The sequence below is a fragment of the Hydra vulgaris genome, chromosome 11 (assembly GCF_038396675.1).
Source record: "Hydra vulgaris chromosome 11, alternate assembly HydraT2T_AEP".
In the NCBI taxonomy this organism is placed as follows: Eukaryota; Metazoa; Cnidaria; class Hydrozoa; order Anthoathecata; family Hydridae; genus Hydra; species Hydra vulgaris.
Window position 1 is genome coordinate 44,072,552 of NC_088930.1, and position 14,949 is coordinate 44,087,500.

At 28.9% G+C, this 14,949-nt stretch overlaps 1 long non-coding RNA gene across 1 annotated transcript in view; it reads right to left on the reverse strand.

Annotated features, from left to right (window-relative positions):
- Nucleotides 1-10,389: 10,389 nt before the first annotated feature.
- LOC136086682 (uncharacterized) overlaps nucleotides 10,390-14,949 on the reverse strand; it is a 17,273-nt gene continuing 12,713 nt past the window's right edge. Inside the window, exon 2 of the long non-coding RNA XR_010641510.1 lies at nucleotides 10,390-10,767. This is a non-coding gene — a long non-coding RNA (uncharacterized LOC136086682). The remainder of the gene's footprint in view (nucleotides 10,768-14,949) is intronic.

A 14,949-nucleotide genomic window follows, 5' to 3' on the forward strand; every position in this document is an offset into this window, starting at 1 on the left:
TTCTGAAATTATTCTTTCCTAGTTTTCTATCCTCATTTTATTCTTGTCTAGCATGGCACACCGTTTCTTTCATATCAGTTAATGCGGCGAGTATATTGTCTTCTTTGTATGCTTTTGTTTTTTTAATTGGCATGTTAAAGTGAGTGAGTTAAATTGAATTGAGTGAGTAATAGTTTTATTGAGAAATAACATAATAGTCGGTTTTTAATGAGTAAGAGATGATTTTATTAACGAATAATATTATATTTCATTCATCAAGTCAAATTTCCAATAAGATAGTGCTAAAATTATTTTTTAATCAGTTTCGGTTCAAGCGCTATTTTGTTCGCAACGATAAAAAGTACATAAAAAATTTTGACTCTCGTTAAAATTGAAAAAAAAAACAAAAAATGGAGTTGAATCGGCATATGATTTTATCAATTTGAATATATGAGATTCTGTATTAGAATCTATTTTTATTTTTTTCAAAGCCATATCCGTTTAGTTTTTATTTGATAATTTCGATCAGTGTGCGGAATAATATGGTGTGCGGTTTGACCCGGTTTTACTCTCTTGAAGAATTGATATTTAGCTAACTACGTTTTTTATTTGTTTTTTTCTTAATTGTATCTAAATATATTTAATGACATTTTGTATTAATAACTTTAATTTTTTCTGAATTTTTATTATTGTCAACTGGTTTATGTTGATAAAGAAGTAAAAGTTCTTATTAAAATAATATTATAACTAGATAACATATCTTATCTTGTTATAATATAATTTTAATAACAACTTTTTTTTATCACTTTATAATTGAATCGGTGAATGTTAAAAGGGCGTAAAATTTCGACAAATTAAAAAAAAACTGCATTTTCCTCCGTAGTAAATTTTTGTTAATGGTTCAATAATTTCTTTTTTGAAGGCGAAAAATGTTATCCTCTTCAAAAGTTAAAAATTATTAAACCATTAACAAAATTTACTATGGAGGAAAATACAATTTTTTTTTAGTTTTCCGAAAGTTTACATAGTTGCACTTTTAACGTTCACCGATTCAATTAAAGTATACAAATCCCCCCCCCCCCCAACCCTCCCTCTTCCCAGTTAGAAAAGCGGAAATCGGATTTTACGAACTTTTCTAAAAGATTTTTCCAATTTAAATACTTTCTCCGTTCCGAAATACTGTTCCGATTTGCATTCAACGTAAAGAATTATTGAAAAATAAATTATGATGTTATTTTTTTATTTTTTACACATTTACATAATTTTTAGTTTGTTTTTTTTTGAACATTTAATACTCCATTAGTATTAAATGTTTAAAAATAAATAAATTTTATGTACAAAATAAAAAAATAACAATTTAATTTTAGATAATTCTTCATGTTGAATGGAAATCGGAACAGAGGGAATTATTTTTTAACCGAAACAAATTAGTATTAATTTACAAAAAAATGTTTATTTCTAATGTTTTTCATGACTTTTATTTTTAATTTTCATGACTTTTTAAATTTTGGGGCGGTATTTTCAGGGGTTAAAAAAAAACGGGTTTTCGCTTTTCCTACATATTACATAAATAATAATTTTCAAATAATTTTTTTTGTGTGTGCATATTATCAATTAAATGATACATTTTGTAAATTATAAACAAAGAAAAGAAAAAAAACGTTTGGATCATTGTTTTGGGGTGGCCGTAAAGGTTGGTTGATTGGACCATGTTACCAGGTTGTCAGTTTTTTATTTTTAATAAATTTTCTGAATTAAATTGACTGTTTATAAGTGAAATAAAATTCCAGCTACTTCTGTATTAAAGGTATAAAATCAAATCAACTGTGGTAAGTTTTATTAAAAACCGGTAAGTTTTTAACCGTTTTTGTTAAGCATAAAAAACATAACTGGATGCAGAGTGGTATATTCGTTTCTAGTCTTTAAGTTATAAAGTTATTTATTTAAAAACTTTATTTCAAGTTGATTTTTACAAGAGAGTTTTAACATTAAAACTAATTTAAATTAACACATTTAACTTTATAGACAGTACACGCGCACATTTTATAGACAGTACACGCGCACATTTAAATGTCATAAAAAATTACAATTGTTTCAATAAATAATAAATGTCATGAAAAGGTTGTGTTTTTTTCCCTTTTTGCTGATATTGTCTCGTTATTTATCACTATATACGGAGCCTTTAGTAGGTAAAATCAGTTTTTTGCTATAACGAAGTTCATACGTAAAATTTTTTATTGTGAATAGATTCTTCATAAATTCTGTATTTAGACAATGGATTTAAAAGTTTCCATCATAAGATATATTTAAAATTTCTTAAGTGAATCTTTGTACTGTTGTCAAAATTTAATAATTCATTCAGAAACAAATCAAATTTTTTACTGACTATACTTAAAGCTTTTTTATGAATTTTATTTAACTGTTTGTCTTTTTTTTTATATATATAACAAAACATTCAAAATAGAGGACAATAAGAAAATTTAGGCAAAATAAAAGGTTTATCACGAAATAAAAAAATTCTTATGTGTAAAAGAGCAAAGCATTTATTCTTAGCTTTACTGCATAACTGTTTAATGTTCCCCAAACTTTAGATTTTTATCAATTGTTGCACCATGTTGTTTTACCATATTTGAGGCAGAAACCCTTTATTACCCATTTTTAGCGATAGATTTGTTGTGTTTTTTAAGCCAACTAAATGAAATTGGAACTTATCTGGATTAGTAACCATAGAGTTTATCTTAAACCAATTGATAGGATTGGTTGCTTCTTTTTGTAAACGAAAAATAACTTTCTCAAAGCTACCACAAAGCTATCGCGAGCTTAAATTGTGCTATCATCCGCAAAAATACAAAGTTCGGTATCTTTAATGATTAAAAATAAACCATTTATAGAGATGTTGAACAAAATGGCTCCAAAGATTGACCCTTAAGGCACTCCAGGTAATATATCCACCCAGTTTGAGGTAGAAGACTCTAATCTTACCCTTTGTTAACAACCACAAATATAAGATAGCATAAGAATAAGACTTTCTTTAGAATTACTAAGGCATCTAATTTAGCAATTAGTAAATCATGCGGGATAAAATCGTACGCGTTTGAGAGGTTTAATAATATTGATCCAACAACATCTCAATTACTAATCCCTTAAGGACCAGGCCCGAGATATCTCGGGTCATGCTATATGGTCCAAGAAGACCGAACCCGAGATAACTCGGGCGGTCACATATTTTACGTTTCATTATGTATTAGCCCGAAATAACTCGTGAAAATAATCTTATAACAATATTATTATACTAAATCAACTAAGAATCAATCAAATTAATAATATTTATAACAGACTTTTTTTTATTCTTAATATGTCAATATCTAAGTTCTAAGCATAAAAAAAAAAATTGATTTTTTTGGTGCATTTATTTGAAAAAATATCAGTACGTTAAGGGGTTAATACATTCATGTCACAAAAAAGTGCATGCTGACTACTATAACCTGTTTGGAAGCAAAATCGAATCTCAATAAATACCATGATTTGTTCTTATAAAATACTTTAAAAAACTTTAGAGAGGGTGGTAGAACACTGATTGGACGGTAGTTCGGCTTATCTGTTGGATCATTCTTCTTTAAACAAGGTATAGTATCAGCCATTTATATAAATGATGGGTTAAGCGTGGTTTAATGCTTTAAAATGATTACTTTTATTCTTAGCAAATTTTTGTCTGATGATTTTTCTTAAAGACATTTTTTCGTAAGTAAAAATCTGCTTGTGCTATATTTTTGCAATCCAAGTTTTTATCACTTTATGCTCATTACACAATGAATTTTTCCAAAAGCCTAGTTTTTAATTTAATAAAATTTGTGGAGAAAAAAAAAAGTTGATTTTTATTAAATATAAACAATTTTTGGTCAAAAATGCAAATATCTTTTGTGAGTATAATATATTTTATATAATAAGTTGCTATTAGTAAATAAGTTAGGAATATTATATATATATATATATATATATATATATATATATATATATATATATATATATATATATATATATATATATATATATATATTATATATATATATATATATACATATATATATATATACGTGTGTGTGTGATTAGGGTGATCAATCGTCTTAATTTAGGAGGATATGTCCTACCTTTTTACTTGTTGTCCTCCGTCCTCCTCTTTGAGACAAATATTATTAAATGTCCTCCTTTTACAAAATACTTTTACTATAAAGTTTTGAAACACTTGATAAACACTCCGCTTTATTATGTAATTTTTTGTGAACTTTCGAATCATCTATTTGTCTGTTTAAAAATTCTGCACACAATTGCCCCCTTATATTTGAATCAAATTGGTTCGAAAGTAAGATACTCCCCTCCCCGGTGGGCACAGGACGTAAAAAAGACGTCTTTTAAACGTCTTTTGAACGTTTTGGACGTCTTTTGAACGTTCAAAAGACGTCTTATTTAGGTCCTATTCCCACTGGGTCATATGCGAATGCAAATAGTTTTTGCTTAAAAATTCTTATGCTCGCTTTATCTTATAACTATTCGCTTAATAGCTTTTTTTTTTAACATAAAATTAATTTTTTTAAGTAGAACCATATAAGAATTGGAAAGTGTCAATTTTTTAGGCGTGCAAACTGATGGGAGTAATCAAAAAGATTTGAAACTTTTTTCTATTGTGATTCGATATTTTAATCCCATTCAAAATAGGCTGAAAAGAAAATTCATAGATTTAAAATCTTTAACAGATTTAAATTCTTAATCAAAGAGCTGAGGCTACTTCATATGTGGTGCATAATTTAAAAGAATTCCCGTGTGAAGAAAAGTGAAAGACATTTGGTGAAGAAAATTGCAAAACCAAATTTGGTTCAGTTTCTCACTCTGTAAATCATAACGTTTACAGTTTACTACAAAAAGAAGTTGAATTTATTGAAGGAAGCGCCTGTTCTGATCACGTTCTAAACAACAGCATTCAGTATACTGTAGATTCCATAGATATTATCTTAGAGCAGCTGCTCTTTGAAATATATCAGTATTTCTCAATTTACACAGTTCGTGCGGAATCTGTAAAAGATTGTTATACTTTTGTCAGAAATTAACTACCAAAAGATTTTATCATTCAGTAAAACTCGTTGGTTATCATTATATTTAGCAATCCATAGAGTTTTGCAAATGTTTCCAGCTTTAAAAAACTATTTTCTGTTACTAGACAAGCTTCCATTAATTTTAAAAAAGGTTTTTTAAAATCTTTTAAGTGAAGCTATCTATTGTTGGTTCGCTCACTATAATATGCATTTCAACAGAACATACTTTAGTTAAAAGCAGATTTTAATTTTATTATAAGTATAGTCAAGATTTTGGAAGAAAGATGACATCTACTTAAAATTCGTATTAAAGCTAAATTCTTGCACATTGGTGTACGTAATCTCCTAAAGAACGAAGGGCTTCAACCAAATAAAATAATAAATTTCAAAAATGTTTTCAGTATGCACCAAAATAGTACATACTAAAATGAGTATTTAAACTAACGGACCGAGCAGTTCCAACCATTTAAAATATTTTCCTAGATGTCCTTGTCCAAAAACGAATCAGTTTGGGAGCAAGTCAATACAGTTGAGTATTCAAAGAATAAAAATGTTTGCATAAACGAGGGAAAGTGTCTTAATCAGTTTGTTTAGTTGCTAAAGCTAAGTCTTTAGAAAGGTGGTCTTTTATAATGACCACCTATCTAAAAAGATTGTTAATACAGACAAAAAATGGTTGCAATATTTCAAGACTATAATAATACCAGACTAGTATTCGGAAGTTCTGAAGATATGTATTTTTGCAATACTGGGTCACAATGCAACTGTTGAAAGAATATATAGTTTAATTGAAGCTCAATGGACAGACAAAAGAAACAGATTACCGGTGGAAACAATTAGATATAAAACTATGATGAAATTTAATTTCAACTTTACTGATTGTATTAAATTTTTTAAGTATTTTAAAAATGATTTTAGAAGTTTGAAAAAAGTATATATGACTGATAAATGTGAATTTTAAAAAAAAAAAACCTTAAATTTAGTAGTTAAAAAAAAATATGTCTTCCTTTTTACTAGGGTAAAGAAGGACAACTCCCCCTTTCAGTTCTTTGGCAGTTGGTTACCCTAATATATATATATATATATATATATATATATATATATATATATATATATATATATATATATATATATATATATATATATATATATATATATATATATATATATATATAATATATATACAGAAGCAATTTTACGGTGGGTGGGGGATGTGTTACACCCTCCACCAATTTCCCTCCACCCCATATATATATTCAGAAGCAATATATATATATATATATATATATATATATATATATATATATATATATATATATATATATATATACATATATATATATATATATATATGTATATATATATATGTACATAAAATATAAAGCATAAAATAACTGCTGCGCACAGACTAAATTTTTTCTTTGTAATATTTTAACCTGTTTTTGCATAGATCGTTATCAGACGTAAAATATAACACAAGAAACCCTTTACAAACATTATATAAAAACGTCAAAGAAGACATTAAAAACAAGCCATAAATGATTACATAATAACGTAAATATAAAATTAGCAAGTATTATTTAATTCCGTTTTTTTTGGATAATTTTTATAAACAAAGGTCCCCAACTGTTTGTAGAAATTTTAATGCCATTGTCACGGTTGAGAAGTATTTTATTGCTTGAGTTTTCGGATTTGACTAATCAAACATACCATTACATTTTCTACCATGTTCTGTTGCACCAGATGCATCCCATTTACCTTTTAAATAGTTTTTTTGATGTTCAATGCATCTCGTTAAAATTTTCTTTTTTGTTTCGCCAATGTATATACTGCCACAAGAGCATGTGAGTTTATAGACACCAGGATTGTTATTGGGAATTAACTTAAACTTGTTGTTTCATAAGATGTTTTTTAACGCAGGTGGTGTAGTAAAAATTGTCCTGACGTCGTAAGGTTTAAGTTCTTTTCTAAGTTTTGGACCCATTCTTGGGAGCCATGGAAGTTTAACTGTATATTTACATGTTTCTGTTTTACTATAATTTATTTTAGAAAGGTTGACTCTTTTCTAAATATAGTTCTTAGCAGTTGTTTCAAGCTTTAATCTATCGTATCTATTTTCTGCAAACATGTTCACTAAAAGCTGTATTTCATCATTAAGATATTTTTTGGAACAAATTTTAATGGGACGAGCATAATAGCTTCTGGAATTTTGTCATAAGGGTTTGAGTCGGGTCAGAGTTGATAGTTACTGAGTGTTTAATTTCCACTTTTAATTTATAAAATGCGTCTACTTCATTTATTAGTACAAATCCTGTTCCTTTATCAAATGGATAAACTGCTAAACCATTCATTTTTTTCTTTTGTTAAATTATCGGGTAATCTATGTTTTGTATTTTTAATAATAATTTTACTCACGTTTTGTCGAGTCTTTTCTGCATCAAATTTTTTATTATTTTTTTCTAAATGTAAAGTAAAAGATTCCATCGGTTTTAAAATCTCCATATAAGGCAACTCTTTAAACGACAGCGTAAAATTTGGTCCAAGATTCAGGAGATTTGTTGTGGGGTGTCCAACTGAGTTTGCGATAAATTTAAAATTCCAGATTTAACTACATATATATATATATATATATATATATATATATATATATATATATATATATATATATATATATATATATATATATATATATATATATACACAGTATTACACAAAACATTTGCAACCAACATCGAACAATGCTAAAAAGTGTTCCTAATTTTACATGTCTTAAAAACGAAACGAACTATACTACCACAGCAAACAGATCAGGAGTCTGGAGTCATAGTATGCCATGACATGAGCAATCAGCTGACACGTGACAGCACACAGGCAGAATTTCGTTAACAAGTACCATTTTGCAGCGGACAAAACAAGTGCCACTTTTTTGGTTTGTTTCATTTTCTTAAGCCTGGTCCGTGTCAACGTCACGGAAGTTTTTTAATAATTAAAGGAAGTATCCAGAAGTTTCCAGAAGCATGCAGAAGCTTCCAGAAGTTTCCAGAAGAAGCATCTGGAAGCATCCAGTAGCATCCAGAAATATCCAGAAACATTCAGAAGCATCCAGACGCATCCAGAAGCTTCCAGAAGCATCGAAAAGGTTCATCTAGAATCTTCCAGAACAGGTTCACACAGGTTCATTTTACTATATAAGAGACATGTAAATTCAGTCAGTATATAGAAGTCAATCAGTCAGTATTATCAAGACAGTTTATCGAAGTGAGTTTTATCAAAGTGTTTTATCGAAGAACATCAATACAAGAAGTGAAATACAACAAGTGTTTCATTTCATCAATACAGTCCACATCCAACCAAGACGTTGTGTTCCACAGAGCATTATTGTATCATCACAAGCTAAATGTAACACGGTAAGCTTTGAGAAGCGTGATTATTTATTTTTATTATTTTTATGACTTCAAGGGCAAAAATGGCTCCCGACAGTCTGGGATTGGAACTAAAATAGAAAATTATTGGCGATTACGTAAGTGGAATGTCACAAAAAAGTATATGTGATAAATATCGCTTGAAAAAATGGACCGTATCAAGACTATGTTCCAAATATCGTTCTACGGGGAAGTTGGCAACAGATAACAAAGGTGGAAGACCGCGTTCCACCACTTCTAGAGAGGATTCTATGATCGTCAGATCCATCAAGAAGGATCCCTGGATATCATTAGTCGAGATACAAAAGCAATTAGAGCTGCCTCTATCGGACCGAACAATCAGACAACGTGCTGTTGAAGCCGGATTGTTTTCTCGACGCCCTGCAAAGAAACCGCTGATTTCACTAAAAAACCAGAAGAAAAGACTCCTGTTTGCTACATCTCATATTGACTGGAATGTGCAGAAATGGCGAACTCTCCTGTTCAGTGATGAATCGAAGTTCAAGATCATTGGGGGCGATGGCATTTACCGTGTACGTCGACCGGCCGGAAAACGCCTCGATTTACGTTACTGTTATAAGACGTTGAAGCATGGTGGAGGCAATGTAATGGTCTGGGGGTATTTTTCTGCTAACGGCCTAGATCCAATACATCGAAACGATGGAATAATGGACTGTTTCATGTATAAAAATATCCTGAAAGATGTTATGTTACCTCATGCTGAATGGAATATGCCAATAAAACGGTTTTTTCAGCAAGACAACGATCCGAAACACACTGCAAAAGTAGTCAAGCAGTGTTTTCAAGACAACCACCTATCGGTGATGGATTGGCCGCCTTAATCTCCGGATCTAAACCCTATCAAGAACCTGTGGGAGATTGTCAACCGCAGAATTAATCGTGAAAGTGTTCGTAATAAGGATCAACTGTTTGAACAAATCCAAAAGGCCTGGGCAGCGATTTCACAAAGTTTCATTGATCACCGCCTCGAAGATGCAAGGCTGTGATCAACAACAAAGGATTCGCCACGAATTATTGATAGCGAAATACAGCTTGGTCAACATTTTGTCGAGTTGTACTTGTTTTGTCCAGAAGGAAATCAACTTTTTTAAATACTTTTGATTAATTTATTAATTATCGTGTACAAATAATGAACTTTGTTTATTTCTCTAAGTTATTTTCTTTCTTCTAAGTTATTTCTCTAAATTGAAAAAATGCAGCACTTTTATATAAAGAAACTAAATTAGCATTATTTGGTTGCACTCGTTTTGTCCGATACTATATATATATATATATATATATATATATATATATATATATATATATATATATATATATATATATATATATATATAAAACGGGGACGGACCATATTACTTTTTTCTTTAATAATTTTCTATTAATTTTTTTTTCTGGCCATCAGCAGCTTTTTCCATAGATCATCTAGGTTGTTTAAAAAACCGGAAAATTGTTTGGGTACAATATCCGGAATATATTTTCCTCTTAAATTTACTTTTAGCTGACGTTGTTCAAAATTCTTTTTTAATTTTAGTATGAGTGATGAGTGAAAAAGCTTAAAAAATAGATATATTACATAAGTATATTCCTAAACTTGTATATGTATGAAAAGCGTTTTAGCCGTTCGGAAAAACTAAAAGTTAAGAAAAATCCGGAAAAAGATAATCCCTGTTATTAGGATCCTTGCCCCTGTTAATTTTAAAGAAAATTTAAGTTTCCATGTAAAATCTTTTTTCTATAAAAAAGTTGTCTCTTTAATGTGTACACTCAATCTATTATTAAGCATAATAAAACCTTAAACTCTATCATGACATATGCGCGTCAAATTTCTGTGTTTTCATGTTTTTAGAAATTTTAAAAAGCTTTTTAAAAAATTCTCTCCCTTACGTTTGTTATAGTATATAATATCTTTATATATGATATGCATATAATATCTATAGACCTTTAAACTTGTTTTTCTTTATATTCTAGAAAATTGGAAAAGATTAAAAAAAATTTAGTGTGAAAACCAAAGGATTTAAACCCACGCGAATCACTTCAACCACTTTTCGTGCTATAATATTATCTTTTAACACTGTTTAATGATCAACCATGTTGCAGTGGTAGCACACTTGCCTCAGAAACAAAGGATTCGTAGTACATACCCCACCCCCCACCCTTTGGCAAGTTTTACGACATTGGTTAGGAAGGAGGCGTGAACTTCCAATTAAATGCTCATCCGCGGTACTCTGTGATAAGCTCGTAAGGACTTCTTGGGGCATCTAAATAAAATTAAAAAAACAAAAAAATAAAAAAAAAAGACTTTTTAAACTTTATAAAACGGAAAATAAATGCTTTATAAAAATTCATATAAATCAAAATTAAGCAAATATTACCGCAATAAAATTATCAAATAAACGATAAAAGATGTTTAAAGATATTTTAAATGTTATTAAAGATATTTATTTATTTATGATTGAAGATGTTTTTATTAGCAAATTAATTACCAAATTAACAATACATAACAATTTTTAATAGTTTTTAATTGTATGTCTATATTGAACAAACACGTTATCAGATTAATCTAAAAAAATTAATACACCTTTTAACAGTTCCGAAATAAAATTTATGCGCGCAGAAATGGTAGTAAAAACGTACACATTTTATCAACGGTTTAAGCTATAGAGGTTTATAATGGAAAAAAATGTAAATACTAAACCTATACCATATAGGAGTTTCAAATGTTCGAAAACACTTTCAAGAGTTCGAAACGCATGCGCTGTCATTGATTGTAAAAATAACAAGTACAATCTAAAAATGGGGATGATGTAATGTATGATGTAAAATGTTAAACTAATCTCTAACTTGTAAACTGCAAACTACCATATGAGTAAGCATTTTTTATCCATTATCAACACACACACACAAACATATAACATTATAAAAACAACAACAGCTCAGAGAAAAATTGAGAAAACTAATAGTTACTGAATAGTTAATTCAACTCCTACATTATCGCGTCATATTAAATTATTTACCATAAGGTATAAAATGAAAGTATGTTTAGGCAATTTTCCTGACAGAGCACTATCTTTTAAAAAACTATATTCTTCATTTAAGCTTAGGCTACAATGCTTAAAGACTTATATTTATAAATGTAACAATACAACTTTTTCAAACAATGATCCATCAGATTATGTTGAAATTAATGTTAAATTATGCTGAATCCATTAGATTAAACACACGAGGATCAGGTAGACTTGCCATGAACTTTATTGCATATCTAAAGTCTATTTGATAGACATTCCCCTATAGATTCTTATCAGCAATCTACCTTATCAATTACTATTGAAGAAATTAGTCTAAATTCTGATTTGGATAATCTGAGGGCCAAATATCCCAAAAATATCAGTTTAGCATTTTGAATTATTAATTCAATTCGTAATAAATTTTCAGATATTGTTACCTATATAAATAAAACTGTTGATATACTTATATTAGGTGAAACCAAGTTAGATGACTCCTTTCCAATAAATCAGTTTTTATATCCAGGTTATAAAACGCCTTATCGGCTTAATATCTCTCAACATAGTGGAGGTCTTCTTGTATACATAAATGAAAATATCATTTCTAAAAGATTAGCTAAAAAGGATTTCCCCAGAGACATTCAAATTATCACTTTTGAAATTAAATTAAGAATGGGGAAATGGCTCATAATAGCCACTTATAAACCCCCAAATCAGAACTGTGACTATTTCTTCAATCACCTTAAAAGAGTGCTTGACTTTTATTTGCAATCATATCTTGATTTTATTCTAATAGGAGACTTTAATATAGAACCTTCAGAAAAAAAAATGAAGGAATTCCTTCAACTTTATCAATGTATTAATTTAATTAAACAACCGACTTGTTTTAAATCGGTCAATAACCCTTCCTGTATAGACCTTATCCTTACTAACAGAAAGCTGAGCTTCCAACATTCGAATACCTTTGGTACGGGTGTAAGTGATCATCACCATTTAATATACACCATGTTAAGATCCACTTTTTGTAAGTTACTACCTAAAAAACTTATTTATAGATCGTTCAAAAATTTCTCAAGTGAGATTTTTGCAAAAATACTCCGTTTCAACTTAAAATCTTGTTATGATATTAGTACTTTTAATGAGATATTCAACAATTTGCTTAATATTCATGCCCTTCCTAAATCAAAAATCCTAAGAGGTAACAATAAACCTTTTATAACTAAAGACTTACGAAAAGCAATAATGCTCCGCTCTTCATTATATAAAAAATTTTTAGTTGATAAATCAGATTATTCAGCTCTAATATACAAAAAACAAAGGAACTTGGTGGTTATGCTTAACCGAAAAAATAAGAAGAAGTACTTTGAGCAAATCAATACACTTTCGACTTTAAATACATCTCTCTGGAAGCTAACTTAGCCTTTCTTTTCGGACAAATCTACAAATTCTAACGAGCGTATCACTTTGACTGAAAATGGCAACATTATCTCAGACAGTTCTTTGTTGACTAATATTTTTAATAAACATTTCATAAATGTTGCATTGCCATCAAGTATGGCCGACCATATTAAATGGTCTTTTTCTCCTTGCACTTCAGACCCAGTTGAGTCAGCTATAAAAAAGTATGCTGACCATCCTAGTATAAGAAACATTAAAAAGAAATTCAAAATGAATGCACATAATTTCAAGTTTCATTGTATTACACCTGAAGATATTACAAAAATTATAGGGTCTATGAATGAAAAAAAAAAAAACAAGTGGTGAAATACCAACTTTTATGTTAAAATCTTACTTAATATACTTTAGAGATAGTCTTACAGATTGTATCAATAATAGCATCTTAGATGGAACATTCCCGTCATTTCTAAAAATGGCGGATGTTATACCGTGACTTAAAAAAAATGACCCAACAGATAAGGCTAAGTATCCTACCCGCTCTCACCAAAGTTTTTGAAATGATCGTTTATGAACAGATTTTGTTATTTATGGAGCCAAAATTTGACAAATTTTTGTGTGGTTTTCGTAGAAGTTATAGTACTCAGCATACACTTATTTTTTTACTTAATAAGTGGCATGAATGCATTAACAATGAAGGTATTGTTGGAACATTTTTAATGGATCTATCTAAAGCGTATGATTTCATTCCGCATGACCTACTTATTGCTAAATTAGAGGCGTATGGTTTGTCTAAAGAAAGTCTTAAATTTCTTATCGTATATTAGTGGTCGTAAACAAAGGGTAAGGATAGGACCTTCTGTTTCTAATTGGGTTGATATTTTGTCGGGAGTACCTCAAGGTTCCATTCTAGACCCCATCCTCTTTAATATCTTTATAAATGATATATTCTTCTTTTTTAAAGATACTGAATTGTGCAACTTTGCAGATGATAATACGCTGTATGCCTGTGATTACAGCTTAGAAAATGTTATTTTTCGATTGCAAAAAGAAGCAACTAATACCGTTGCCTGGTTTAAGTTTAACTCGATGGTTGCCAACTCTGATAAATTCCAATTACTTTTAGTTGGTTTAAAAAACACAAAAAATCAATACCTGAAAATAGGTAGTATAACTGTTTTTGCCTCTGATAGGGTGAAACTACTTGGTGTTACAATTGATAAGAATACTTATGCAGTAAAGCTAATGGTAAATGTTTTGCTCTTTCACGCATAAGAAGTTTTTTATCCCGTAATAAAGCTACATTGTTGTTTAACGCCTTCATAATGTCAAATTTTTCTTATTGTCCCCTAATATGGATGTTTTTTTCTAAATACTATAACAACCTTATAAATAAAATTCATAAAAAAGCTCTTTGTATTGTCCATAAAAGGTTTGACTTATCTCTTGATGAATTGTTAAGTTTTGATAATAGTCCGAGGATCCACTTAAGAAATTTGCGTTTTCTTATGATAGAAGTTTTTAAATCATGGAACACTCTATATAACAAGGACCATGTCCTCTAAAAGTTCTGAGGTGTTCAAAAAACATATTAAAAATTGGTATGCAAAAAATTGTTGTTGTAAAATCTGTCGTTTTTAATTACTATTTTTATTTATCCTGACATCATAATACAATATTTACTCATTTTTCTGTAATGAAACGGTTGTAATTTGAATTTGAATATTTTCAATGTTATTTTTAACGATTTTCATGTGAGTGTGTATTGTCTATAATTGTTAAATGTGTTGATTTTAATTAGTTTATTCTTGTTAAAACTATTGTAACCATCAACAAAAAATAAAGTTTTTAAATTAAATTAAGTTAAATTAAATTATGTTGAATTTAATGTTCTTTTTAACATTGTTTTATAATAAAGCATCAAGGATTAAAAAAAGAAACTGATAACTTAAAAAAAAGAACTTCTGCACGAAATTGAGAAAAAATAAAGATTTATATGAAAAATTAACTTCAACCACATCAGTTATTACGATTAAACAAGAC